This window comes from Lissotriton vulgaris, chromosome 2_1 (assembly GCF_964263255.1).
Source record: "Lissotriton vulgaris chromosome 2_1, aLisVul1.2, whole genome shotgun sequence".
In the NCBI taxonomy this organism is placed as follows: domain Eukaryota; kingdom Metazoa; phylum Chordata; class Amphibia; order Caudata; family Salamandridae; genus Lissotriton; species Lissotriton vulgaris.
Window position 1 is genome coordinate 1,641,839,186 of NC_141687.1, and position 14,333 is coordinate 1,641,853,518.

Consider the following 14,333-nt stretch of genomic DNA (forward strand, 5'->3'; position numbering starts at 1 on the left):
CCAGGAACTCATGATACTGTGAGGAGCACTCCCAGAACCGGAGCTCATGATACTCGGAGGTGCACTCCCAGAGCCAGAGCTCATGATACTGTGAGGAGCACTCCCAGAACAGGAACTCATGATACTGTGAGGAGCACTCCCAGAACCGGAGCTCATGATACTGGGAGGTGCACTCCCAGAACAGGAGCTCATGATACTCGGAGGTGCACTCCCAGAACCAGAGCGAGGTGCACTCCCAGAACCGGAGCTCATGATACTCGGAGGTGCTATCCCAGAACTGGAGCTCATGATACTGTGAGGAGCACTCCTAGAACCGGAACTCATGATACTGTGAGGAGCACTCCCAGAACCGGAGCTCATGATACTCGGAGGTGCACTCCTAGAACCGGAGCTCATGATACTGTGAGGAGCACTCCCAGAACCGGAGCTCATGATATTGGGAGGTGCACTCCTAGAACCGGAGTTCATGATACTGGGAGGTGCACTCCTAGAACCGGAGCTCATGATACCGTGTGGAGCACTCCCAGAACCGGTGCTCATGATACCGTGTGGAGCACTCCTAGAACCAGGACTCATGATACTGTGAGGAGCACTCCTAGAACCGGAGTTCATGATACTGTGAGGAGCACTCCCAGAACAGGAACGCATGATACCGTTAGGAGCACTCCTAGAACCGGAACTCATGATACTGTAAGGAGCACTCCTAGAACCGGAGTTCATGATACTGTGAGGAGCACTCCCAGAACAGGAACTCATGATACTGTGAGGAGCACTCCCAGAACCGGAGCTCATGATACTCGGAGGTGCACTCCCAGAGCCACAGCTCATGATACTGTGAGGAGCACTCCCAGAACAGGAACTCATGATACTGTGAGGAACACTCCCAGAACCGGAGCTCATGATACTGGGAGGTGCACTCCCAGAACCGGAGCTCATGATACTCGGAGGTGCACTCCCAGAACCAGAGCGAGGTGCACTCCCAGAACCGGAGCTCATGATACTCGGAGGTGCTATCCCAGAACTGGAGCTCATGATACTGTGAGGAGCACTCCTAGAACCGGAACTCATGATACTGTGAGGAGCACTCCCAGAACCGGAGCTCATGATACTCGGAGGTGCACTCCTAGAACCGGAGCTCATGATACTGTGAGGAGCACTCCCAGAACCGGAGCTCATGATACCGTGTGGAGCACTCCCAGAACCGGTGCTCATGATACCGTGTGGAGCACTCCTAGAACCAGATGTCAATGTAATACTTTGAGGAGCATATAGAACTGGAGCTCATGACAGCGTGAGGAGCGTATAGAACCGGAGCTCATAATACCTAGAATTGGAGCTCATGATAATGTGAGGAGCACTCCTAGAACCAGTGCTCAGTGTAGTACTATGAGTGGTGTATAGACTGGGAGCTCATGATACTGTGAGGAGCGCTCCTAGAACCGGAGCTCATGATACTGTGAGGAGCACTTCTAGAACCAGAGCTCATGATAATGAGTCGCGGCCCGTCGAGGGAGTTCCGGTGGGGCAGACAGGCGGGGCGGGGGAGGGGCAGGGTGGGGGGTGATAAGCACCAGAATATGGATGATTGCAGGTAAGTAAACAATTAAATCAATAAACCGAATTTCGTAGCGCGCCCTGCATCGCATTTTGCGATGCAGGGCACGGAACGAAATTCGTTTTTATTAATTTAATTGTTTACAATCATCCATATTCCGGTGTTTATCACCCTCCACCCTGCCCCTCCCCTGCCCGCTTGCCTGCCCCACGGAACTCCCTCCACGGGCCGCGGCTGTGATAATGTGAGGAGCGTTCCTAGAACCGGAGCTCAATGTAGTACTATGAGTGGCGTATAGACCGAGAGCTTATGATACTGTGAGGAGCACTCGTAGAACTAGACTTTCTGATAATGCTGTACGAGGCACTCCTAGAACCGAAGTCAATGTAGTACTATACTGAGCATATATAACCTGTGCTCATGTTACTGTGAGGAGCACTCCTACAATTGGAGCTCATGATACTGTGAGGAGAAACTCCTAGAACTGGTGGTCAATGTAGTACTAGGCGTGACTTATAGACCAGTAAATGACACTCCTCGAATTGAAGGGTAATCTAAGACTTTGATGAAGTTCTTGAACCATACTTTATGATACTGTGAGAAGAATTCCTAGAATCAGAGGTTTTGATAGAGAAACTACCAGTCCGCGTTGAGAAAGCTGCCACTCGAATACAAATCTACTCGAGCGGTAGAAAACAACTGTTTGCACTGTGCAAGAGCACTCCTTGTACCTGAGGTCAAAAGTTATGATATGAGAAATTCCTAGAATCAGAGTTCATGATACTGTGAGGAGCACTCCGAGAACTGGAGCTCAGATGAATGCTGTGAGGATTACAGCTAGTACCAGGGGCCAGATATTGCTGCGAGGAGCTGCGAGAACTGAACTCAGCATATGACACTAAATGTGAGTGGTAGACTCAGGTGCAGCAGGTCACAGATGAGGGTAGAATCCAGAGTTTGGTTAGGATTGAAGTTGAGTTTAGCGTGAGGTTGGGGCTGGGATAACAGTTAGAGTTGAGGTGGGTATGAGAAGGAGGAGATTGACTATGGATTATGAATGGGATTGAGTTTAGGTTTTGGTTAGATCTGGGAGTGAGGTTAGCTTTGGGATTAGAATGTGGTCTGTTGTTGGGCTGCAGTAGTGGTTAGGGACTGGGTTATGGTTGGGTCACCGTTGAAGATGAGATTTCGGATTATGATTTGACTTGCACAGTGTTGTCGTTCTGGCGGAAGGTAGAATTATGTTTGGAGGTAGAGTTATGCTATGGTTATATTTATGGTGAGTTAGACTTACGCTGAGGTTATAATTATGATAATTTATTTTATTGATATCGGTTAAAGGATGAGATAAAGGTTTGGTTAAATTTGGGATGGGATAGAGATAATAACTTGTTTGTATATTGTGTTGTACCAGAATACTGTTGTCACAAGATCGTCTGGAATGATTATTCTAAATATCTTCTAAAAGTAAACTCCACATTGGAGTTACTAATAAGAAAATCTACAGTTAATAGGACAATATCTTTGTAAATATTACTCAGGATACACCATTCCTTTGCTATGCTCTAAAAACACTGGTGTTGCTTTTTACCAATTATAATAGCAATTACTTCCCTGACCTCCAAAGGGTGGAAGGTTAAGTTGACCTTGCCAAGATTCACTCTCTTGACTTGATATCTCACCAGATATCAGCGATAAGCAGTGCTTAATTTGTAAAGCTGTAAATGACATTATCCAAATTTGCTCAGACACCTGCGGCTGGTGCTACAAAGCCAAACCTACAACAACGGTTTCCAATTAAGACATCATGTTGCTTATGCGGTGTTCAGACTTGGAAGTTGGATGTTGTAAATGAGGTTAAGTACATGGTAAAAATTTGGCCTGGGCATAAGACTACGTTACGCTCGCGTAGTTTGCGCAACTACGCTCTACGAAAATTGCACGTAGCACAGTGCAAAAAACCGTCGCGTAGCGGGCATTTTTTGTTTGCTCGCAGTCCTGAACTTCAAGTAGGAGACTGCGAGCGAGCAAAATAACATCCCGGAGAGACTTTTTCCTTGTTCGCGATCAGCAACATCAAGTTGTCGATCACGAGCTTGGAAAATAAACCTCCCGACGAGATTCTCAACGCGGGGAGGTCAGGTTTCTCATTGCGAGTGGTTGCATATGCTCGCGATGAGAAACTACCAGTCCGCGTTGAGAAAACTGCCACTCGAGTACAAATCTACTCGAGCGGCAGAAAACGACAGTTTGCACTGTGCAAGATGCGGTTTGCACTGATTGCACAGTGCGGACAAGCTTCCGGCACTGTGCAATCAGTGCGAACATCATTTTGCACAGTGCACTACGCAGTTTGTGTAGCTCGCGTAGTGCGAAGGGCACTTCTCCTAGCTACGCGTAGAGCTACTACGCAAACTAAGCCCAGGGTTAGTCAGAATTATGTTTTTGTTTTCAGACTAGATTAGGGTTGGAGGTATGTTAGGTCTGAGGTTCGAAGTAAGATTCATGTTTGGATTTTGATTTAGATTAGTGTTTGGGTTGTGCCTAGAGCTGGAACTAAGCAAGTGATGATGGGGTTGTGGCTGGCAGATGTTTCTGATTTAAGGCTATAGTTTGCAATATAGTTATGAATGGCATTGGGATTATTATTAGAGTTTTTTGGGAGGTAGAAATAGTCGGAGTTATATTCATGCTTTAATAGAGTACGGGTTGTGCTTGCATTTGGGTAAGGGGTGAGTTCATGCTCTGGTTAGATTGATGTTGGGGTAGGATTGGGGCTGAGTGTGGACATATGGGGGTGAAGAGCTTTGCTTGTGGTTGGATTATGGTTGAGATTGTTTATTTGGGGTTAAAGGTATCATTGAGATTAATGTTTGCTTTAAGTGTGATTTTGCTTGGTGTTAGAGTCTGGCTTACTTTATCTGTTGTGAAGTTACAGTTCAGTTTGGAGCTTATAGTTATGGCTAGGATCAGGTTTATAATTAGGGCTGCAGTTAGAGTTTGTGTTGATGTTTGAAGTGGGTTAGGCATTGGCATGTATTTAGATTTTGAGTCTAAGGTTGTGCGGTTAGTGGTTGCTTAAAGTTATAGTTGAGGTTAGTTTTAGAGTTTTGGTTGCTGTCTGGATCATGTTATGATTAGGTTTGTGGTTACAGGTTAAGATTGTATTTGGGTTTGTAGTGAAGAGCAAAAGATGTAGAGTTCTTGTTAGGGTTAGATTTATGGTTGAGGTTGGGTTTGTGGTTGTGGTTTTAAATTAGGTCTGAACTATGGTTAAAGTTGAGTTTAAGGATTGCAATTATATTTGTGGTTACATTACATGTATGATTGTGGTCAGATATTGGTTGTTGTTTGGGTTAGAGTTGAGGTTGTGGTTAGAGTTTCGATAAATATTATTTTTGCATTTGATGTGGGGGTTAGTGTTTAGATTGAGGGTTGATTTGGGTTTAGATTAAATGTAGGTTGTTTTGAGTGAGTCCTATTTAGTTAACCATTGAGTGTGGAGATGTGGAGATAGAGTTTATATTAAGGTTAGAATTGGGGTGAGGGTTAATTTTGGGATTGAGCAACAGTGGTAAAATTGAAGTTGGGATTAAGTCTGGGATTGTGGTCAGAATTTGAATTGCGGTTTATTTGTGTTAAGGTTGTGGTTAGAGTTTGGTCAAGGTTAGGGGGTAGTCGAGGTTAGTGTCTGCATGGAGGGTTGGGTCATGTTAAGAAAAGGGTTGGATTATGGCTACTGCTGGTTGTAGGGTGGAAATAAGGTTCATATTAAAGTCATGGTCAGGGCAATGGTTTGAAGTAGGGTCGAGTAGGAGATGAGCTAGAGTTTGAGAGGTCAAGCTTGATTGAAACAAGAATAGACAAGTATCCTCTGCCAGTGTAATACGCCTGGCATAACCTAACCTGCCCAGTGGAGTGCGCCAACAGCCCAAGCGTTGAAACTAAGCAACTTGTTGAAGTGGTTTCGATTGTATATGTTTGGAGAATTTACTTTGGTGTGTTTTTATTATTCATAAAGTATTAAGGGCATTGCTTTAGGGAGAACTGGGCAGAAAGGGGATACCCTTAAATTACATAATTTATTGAGTGCAGAATACACTCTTCAGCCCCAGAAAGAAAGACAAGACAGGAGCAGAAATGCGACAGAATGAGTGTACAAAGAAGTGGAATCAGAGAAGAGAGAGAGGTGGGCCAGAGAAAAGAGAAGTGGGGAGAGACAGTAAAGAAAACACAGAACCAGGGAAAATAGAAATAAATAGAGAAAATGAACAATAAAAGAGGGGAAAAGAGCAGAGAAGGGAGATTTATGGACTAAATGCGTCATGAGAATGGAAAGAAAGAAAGAGATAAAGAGAAAAAAGAAGAGGAAAATTGTGGAACAAGAGGGAAAAGAAACAGAACATGGAAAAGAGAAAGCAAAGAATGGACTGGCGTACCCTGCACATAGTCGGAATTAGTTGCTTCATGGCCAAGAAAGAGCTGGATGGTGGTCATTGGCAGGTGTGTACCAGTGTTGCGGTGACGTCATCCAAATGCACTGAGGCAGAGGGGCTTCAAAACACAGTGAGCCAGGGGTGTGGTCTCTTTTTTCTTGACCACCCTGTAGGGAGCAACTCTGGAGGAACTGGACCTGTGGCCGCACTGGAAGAGACAACCCAAACCCCCCCCCCCCCGCCCCCCAGCCCCCGCACCTGGAGGAAAAGTGGTGGAAACTGGAGCAGAAAAGAAGAGGCCTACCAGAAAAGAATTTGGACTCATCGACTAGTTTTGTCCCCTAGATGGGGTAATGATCATGATGGGCCCGGACTGACGTGCTGGTGGTCCTGGACCTTTCAGCCCTATCCTGGGTTGCCTGGAGTTGAATATATGGATGCTGGACTAAGTCTAGAGGAGGGTTGGGCCACACATACCCCGACAAGGCTAGTGCATTATGCTGTTCTCTGGTGTTGTGTGATCTGTGTCAAACAGTGTGCATTTTCCATCACTCACTTAGGCAGAGGTGATTGCTGCTATACATGGATGCTGGCTACATTGTTAGCCCCAGAGCCCTAGTGGGGGACATGACTTGTTGGCACCAGGGGCCTGCCACTGTGAAGGATGCAAACAGAAATAAAGTGCTGGCTCCGATGCATGTGAAAGCTGTTTATCACTGGACTGAGGAATCATGGCTAAAATGTATTTGATGCATATATTTCCAATACTCACTTGCTGTACAATGTATGTGTTACCTTCCGTGTTTGATTTCTCCTCGTGTCTCACTTCTATGTAACTGCCATTTCGTCCCTTGAAGGCTTGTGTGTGATCAAATGACTATGTCGTGATAAAACCACACACTTTGAGTATGTCTCTCGCTCTTCTCACAGATAAGGCGGTTATGTATGAGTAAAGATCAGTGATTTGCATGTTGTGTGTGCACTAACAACTAGACTAGACAGAACACATGCACAGAGAATGGAATGCAAGTGGAAGGGAAGAGATGGAAGAAAAGAGAACAGGGAAAATAAATGGGGAACCGAGAGAAAAGAGACAGAAAGAGGAAACAAGGACACAGATGACGAGAGAAGAGAGTGAAATGAGGCAGAACAGAGGAAAGAGGGAAAACAAGGAGAAAAGAGACAGACGATGACAAGAGAATGTAAAGTTAAGAGGTGGGAGGAAAAGAAAGAGGGCAGAAAAGATCGAACATCGGAAGGGAGATGGGGATGAGAGGCATAAAATGCAGAGGAACTGAGAAAATTCTGGAACAAACAGCAGGGAGGTGCACAATAGAGGTAGATGCACAATAGAGAGAAGTGAAGAGGGTGCCGGAAAGAAGAAATACAAAGCACCGAGAGGAGGTGAGACAGGAGTCAGAGTAAAAAGATAAGATGGGAGGAGACACCAGAAAGAGATGGGATGGAGAAAGAGTGGAGAGAAGTAGAAACAGGTGGGGCGAGGAAGGAAAGCAAAACAGAGAAGGAGGAAGAGACAGGGTGGAGGAAGGAAGAGCTGCAGGAGAGATTGTGAGGAAAGAGAATGAATGAGTGGGAAGCGAGACAGGTTGAGAAGACAGGCAGTGGCAAAAGCTAGGAAACGAGGGGGAGGTGAGTTGAGAGGGGGGGGGAGACTGAAATGGTAAAAGAAAGGGAATGTGACCTGGCCTATAAAAGCAAAGAGAGAAGCCGCGGGGCAAGGGGAAGAGATACAGCAGAGAGAAGAAAGAACGAGACAAGACTGCGCAGACAAGAGAGAAACAGAGCAGACAGGGGGCACACGAGAGGAAGAGAAGGAGAAACAAATAGTAAAGAAAGGCAGGGCAAAGAAGCCAAACAGAAACAAGAGAGGTGAAAGGCGATAGCCGGAGTGAGTGACTAGGCAGGGGACAATGGGAGAGGGTGAGGGACAAGAAAGAGAGGAATATGAGGTCAGAAACAAGCGATAAAACTAATGAAGAGCGAAGATACGGGTGGGAGGCTGAACAGAGGGGAGAACCGGGAGGAGGGAGAAAGATGGCGAGAGGAGGAAGAGAACCGAAGGAACACGGATGAGAGGAGGGGGTGCCGCAAACAGGAAGAAAGGTCGCCGAGGGGAGAGAAGGAGGGGGAGAGATGGGAGAAGATGTAGGGGCCCATGGAGAAAAAAAAGAGAAGGGGGCAGAATAGGAGAACGTGACAAGGAGAGCAGAGAAGCAGAGGGGACGAGGGGAGACAGCGGAAGAGAAGACGGAAAGAAAGACACGTGGAGGAGAAACCGTAGAGAAAAGTCAGAAGCGAGGAGGGATGAAAATAGGGTGACCAACTGGCATTGGTGCAAATTCAGGACGGTGAGTGTAAAAATTCAGGACAAAGGGTCAAAATTCAGGACACAAATTCAGGACAGGAGGTCAAAATTCAGGACAAAACTTCAGGACAATTGGATACGTTTTACAGACACATCAGAGGTCGCGCAATAGTATATAAGTAAGCCCAGCCATATCCAAACATATTAAACCATTTGCAAACCTATCCATCATGTATCCTTCCATCTATCATTTCACTCATCCATCCCTTCATTCATCCTTTCACTCATCCATCCATTATCCATCCATCCACCCTTTCAACCTATCCATCTGTACACTCATCCATCCACTCTTCTACCCATCCATCCATTCATTCACTCATCCATCCAGCCATTTACCCTTTCACCCATCCAGCCATCCTTTCACTTACTATCCATCCACCCAGTCACTCATCCTTCCACCCTTTCAGTCATCCATCCTCCCTTTCTCTCTCCATCGACCCTTTCACTTAGCAATCCTTCCTTCCATCCACCCATCTACTCATCCACTCATCCACTCATGAATCCATCCATTGACCCTATCACTCATCCATCCTTTCTCTCATCCATTTATCCTTTCACTCCTTCACTCATCTATTCATCCTTTTGGCCATCTAACTTCCTTTTCACTCTCACTCATCCATCCTTACATCCACCCTTTTGCTCATCTGTCCATCCATTCACCCTTGCACTTATCAGTTCATCAATCCATCCATCATTTCACTCATGCATCCACCCACTCACTCAATCATCCACCTTTTCACTCATCCATCCTTTCACTCATCCATCCACCCTTTTACCCATCCAGCTACCCTTCCACCCATACATCCAGCTATTTACCTTTTCTCTCTTCCATCCTTCCACTCACTCATCTATCCATCCTCTCATTATCCATGTATTCAATCTTTCATTCATCCATTCACCCTTTCACTAATGCATCCAGCCATCCTTTCACTTGCTCACTCGCCCACCTTTTCATATTAATTTTGAGCTGACCTTTTTGAGAAGAGGCCCATCAAAAACTTCACCCTTGCTGCAGGAGCCATTCCAGGACTGGGACAGAAGCCACCCAGGGCAGAGACAGGAGCCATCACAGGCCGGGGGACGGGACGACAGGAGCCATCACTGGGGGCGGGGGGGACGACAGGCGCCATCACAGGAGGGGGAACAGGATCCACCAGGGTGGGCACAGGGGTGGGCATGCAATATTCTAGTATCATCTTGGTCTCTTCCAGGGTGGGGTAGGGCCAGGGGCGGCTTGTGGATTTTGAAAGTGGTGAGGCGAAAAATGTTGTACCCTAATATAACGAGCAAGCGAGCGAAGCGAGCAAACCTGAAACACAAAAGGAGGGTGCGCAAGAATTTTTTTTTAAAAATCGATTCAAATGGTGGCTTTTACACCACATTTTTACTGCAAACTGGAGGAAAACGGGGATCCAAATATAGCATGTTAAAGCAGAAATATGAAGAAAACATTAGAAACAGATCAAAAATTAGCCCAATCCTCTAAATGGTCTGCTTGCAAAATGACCCCCAAGCCAAGCACACCCAACCAACGGAAACAGGCCCTATAAGTGTGTCTCGTAATATTTATCTGGAGAGGCAATGACACATGAAGCACAATACTAGTGGGGCAGCACACTATGCGAAGTACAGATTTTTAGCTTAACAGTGTTAAGCAATGCTCATAATTACATTGGCCACCCCTACTAGAGACCCCCCCAGTTTTTTCATTCCACTTATAGCTCTGCACACATAGAAGTGTGTGCGTGTTTCTTTTGTATATGGAGGGAGCAATGGTAGAATCTAAAGGCTGCACATTTCATGATTTCATTTAAATCATGAAATGCGCTGCCTTTGGTGTCTGCCATGCCTCCATATACAACAGAAACACATGCTGTGTGTGTATGTTGCATGGGCGCATGGTAGAAATGAAAGGCCCCAAGGGTGAATTCACCGGATGTTGAGTCAATCTGTACACAGGTTTTGGAGAGATTGGTTGTCTTGGAGAGTTTCTAAAGCTATCAGTGACAGCGAGACACATGTGATTTCGCAAAACACATCACGTATAAAACCAAAACGAGTCTATTAACCTACGGTCTTCTTTCAGGGGTAAAGGTGTTCTTTAGGCCCACAGGTGCCCCCTAATCAATCAGAGGGGCCCTTATTCAGCCGAAAGCCAGTAAATATCTGTCAGATATGGGATGCTCAGGTGACTCTCTTCACAATCTTGGGGCTTGGCGGGTAGGGACAACTTGCATTACACCATTGTCTTCTTGAAACAAACACATGCTCCGCATTCATACAGACCCCATATAAATATAACAGCAGGGCAGCAATAAAGCTATCTGTCAGTCTTTTATCATTAAAGACATTATCGTTTTTTACATAAGCACCCTTGACTGGCCAATGAATGAAGTGTGATTCAGAGTCTCGACTCGAGTGTGAAGCAGCCTTTTACGGAAGTACTATTGTGACAAACAAGCAGGGTGAATATTTCCCTCCCCACGTGCTCCCAGCCAGTGTTCCGGGGTAACCCGCTCACATGGATTATTTCAAAGTTGGGTGCTTAGCAATGCGCTCCCTTACCTGCAACTAATGACCTGCAGCTGTTCCTAATCTCTTCAGAGCAGTGGGGCAGCATACTATGCTAAGTACAGATTTCTTCTAACTTAAAAGTGTTACGCCACGCTCATTATACATTGCCCCCCCCCCCAACAAGAACCCCCACCACACCCAGTTTTTTTCATCCTACTTAAAGCCCTCCACAGAGATGTGTGTGTGTGTTTCTGTTGTATATGGAGGGAGTCATGGTAGAAACGAAATACCGCGCATTTCATGATTTCATTTAAATCATGAAATGCGAGGCTTTTGGTTTCTACCATGACTTTTGTTTTCCCTATAGTGACGAGGCAGCAGGGAGCACCCATTCCTGCAGGAATGCTCTCAGGCCCAGAAAGCAGTGTTCCCAGCTTCCAGACCTTCGCATTTCTGACCTATCTCTGGTGTCACAGTAGCCCTGGGCAGAAATGGAATGTGTGAAGCCCCTCTAAATTGTGGAGACATGGCGTATTCAGGGCTGTTTGCATCTGAATAGATGCTCCTGAAGCTTGGGGGGGGGGCGCAGTCACCTTCAAGCACCTCTTAACAGCTCATCAAGGGCTGGAGGTGTGAGGGTTGCCACCCCGCTGTGCCTTTCCAATGCTGCTGGGTATGTGAGCTTTTGTGCTGTCTCGGAGTCTGTGACACCTGACCTCAGCATCGGAGTCAAGAAGGGAGGTGGGTGGAAGCTGCGCCGGCTTCAGGGAGCTGCGACCGGTGGCCGGTTAAAATTACGGACAAATGGCGTCCGTTAAAAGATCCTTCACGGACAACGGACAGACGGCCGAAATTACGGACTGTCCGTGAAATTTACGGACGGTTGGTCACCCTAGATGAAAACAGTCCGGGTAAAGGCACTCCAGGAAGAGGAGACGAAGGAGAGGCAGACGAGGACAAATACAGGGGTTAAAAAGAAGCAGGCAGAAGGGGAGAAGGGACAACCGAAGAAAAGGGAGAAACTAGAACAATGAAAGTTAGCAGAGGGAGACAGTGTGAGAAGAGGGAGGACGTGAGAGGATAGAGCGAGAAAGAGGACACGGAGGAAGATTAGAACAAGGACTGGGGCAGAGGAGGGGGAGAGAAAGGATGAGAGGAGAGAGGGGAAAGATTCTAAGAGAGAGGATGAAAAGGAACAAGCAGGGGGTGGTGAGACCAAGAGAAGGAGGAGGTGCAGGGGAGGGGGGTCCTGGGAAGGGACGTCCAAAACAGGGGAGGGGGTGAGGAGGATAAGTTGTGGAGGAGGGAAGTGCGGGCCGGGAGAAGGAGGAGGAGCGGCGACCTCCGGGGTCTGAGAGAGGGATCGGAGAGTGTGCGAGCAGAGGCCGAGGTCAGGGGCAGAGACCAGAGGGCTGCAGCCACGAAGAGGAGCCCGGAGCGCGGCAGAGAACTCCGAGCCAACGAGAGGGGATCGGAGCAGCCCCAAGGACTCCCCGAACGAGCAGCAGCCAGGAGTGCAGGGCTGCTCAGCGAAGCCGGGGGCAGCGGCCACGGACTTCACTCTCCGCCAGGGGTCGCTCTGGAGAGCTACGGAGGACCGGGACCCGCAGAGGGGAGATCCGGGCGCGCTGCAGCCGAAGACCCGCGGGAAGCAGCAGCGAGACCCGGAGAAGGGACCGGGAGAGGACGCCGGGCGCCCGGGTATGGATGGGTGCGAGCGGCGTCTGGAAACAGGGTAAACTGCACCGCAACATGTGAATGCAACGAAGGGGCATGCGCGTCACATTTCAAGTGTATCTCGGTGTGGATGTGTGTACATGTGTCAATACAGCATGAGCTGCACTTTATTCACACTCACAGCACGCGCAGCTACAAGTACATTTGCAAAAATGTATTATAATAAGTAATATTAATACAGCACAAAGCGCATGCATCTAAAACTCGTGCAACACATTAGTAACGCAGCGGGGAGCTCGTGTACAGTGATATAATGATAGAGCTCAGAGGGCATGCATGCATAGCGCTATACAGATAAAGCTCAGAGTGCTTGTGCAGCGCTACATCGATAGAGCTCAGAGAGTGCATGTACAGCGCTACACCGATAGAGCTCAGAGAGTGCATGTACAGCGCTACACCGATAGAGCTCAGAGAGTGCATGTACAGCGCTACACCGATAGAGCTCAGAGAGTGCATGTACAGTGCTACATCGATAGGCTCAGAGAGTGCATGTACAGCGCTACACCGATAGAGCTCAGAGAGTGCATGTACAGTGCTACATCGATAGGCTCAGAGTGCTTTACAGCACTATGATATAACTCGGAGGGCATGTACAGCGCTATACAGATAAAGTTCAGAGTGCATATACAGCGCTACATCGATAGAGCTCAGAGTGCATGTACAGCACTACATCGATAGAGCTAAGAGAGTGCATGTACAGCGCTACATCGATAGGCTCAGGGAGTGCATGTACAGCGCTACACCGATAGAGCTCAGAGAGTGCATGTACAGCACTACATCGATAGAGCTCAGAGAGTGCATGTACAGCGCTACATCGATAGAGCTAAGAGAGTGCATGTACAGCGCTACATCGATAGGCTCAGGGAGTGCATGTACAGCGCTACACCGATAGAGCTCAGAGAGTGCATGTACAGCACTACATCGATAGAGCTCAGGGAGTGCATGTACAGCGCTACATCGATGGAGCTCAGAGAGTGCACGTACAGCGCTACGTCGAGAGGCTCAGAGTGCCTTACATCGCTATGATATAACTCAGAGTGCATGTACAGCGCTATGATCGAACTCAAAGTGAAAGTACAGCGCTGCATCTATAGGCTGAGTGCCTACACAGCGCTACATGGACAAAGCTCAGTGTGCATGTACAGTACTGAATGTACAATAGACAGTCGTTAAGCGGGGGGGTGTAGGAATGACTGGCTTTTGACATAAACAACACTTCCGTCGGTCCAGCCGAGCCTGAACAATACAGCTTTTGTGTGGCGCTGCAGCTTGCACCTTGCACCCGGGGCGATTTTTCCACCCTGTCTGGGTCTGTGCACCGCGTGTGGCTCCCCGGGGGCCTGGTCTGGTTTAAGTGCGGTGGAGGCAGCAGACTATGTATACTGACGTGCTGCTGTTGTAGAGATTTTGTAGAGTGGCAACAGGTCTTTTCCCAGTGCTTCGGAGCTTGGTGCAGCTGTGTCCTTGCAAACGCGCAGGACTTCAAGAAGTAAAGGAGTTCAGTGCAGTGCCAGTAGAAAACCATTGTGCAGTTCTAAGTTTAGTGTGTTTAAAATATCTTCACAATCAACAGGGCGGGTCACTCAAAATTAGAGTTCGTCAGCCAAGTAAAAACATCTCTCAAAGATGCTCAACAATCAAAGACCACTTTCGCCCTAGTTGCTGGTCGGTGTTGGGTGCTTGACGTGTTTTTATAGTAGTGGAC

The 14,333-nt window shown here is 47.4% G+C and overlaps 1 protein-coding gene across 1 annotated transcript in view; it reads left to right on the forward strand.

Moving 5' to 3' along the window:
• Positions 1-12,182: 12,182 nt before the first annotated feature.
• LOC147732986 (transmembrane protein 200A-like) overlaps positions 12,183-14,333 on the forward strand; it is a 73,593-nt gene continuing 71,442 nt past the window's right edge. Inside the window, exon 1 of the mRNA XM_086957524.1 lies at positions 12,183-12,626. The gene's annotated coding sequence lies outside the window, so the exon portion shown is untranslated. The remainder of the gene's footprint in view (positions 12,627-14,333) is intronic.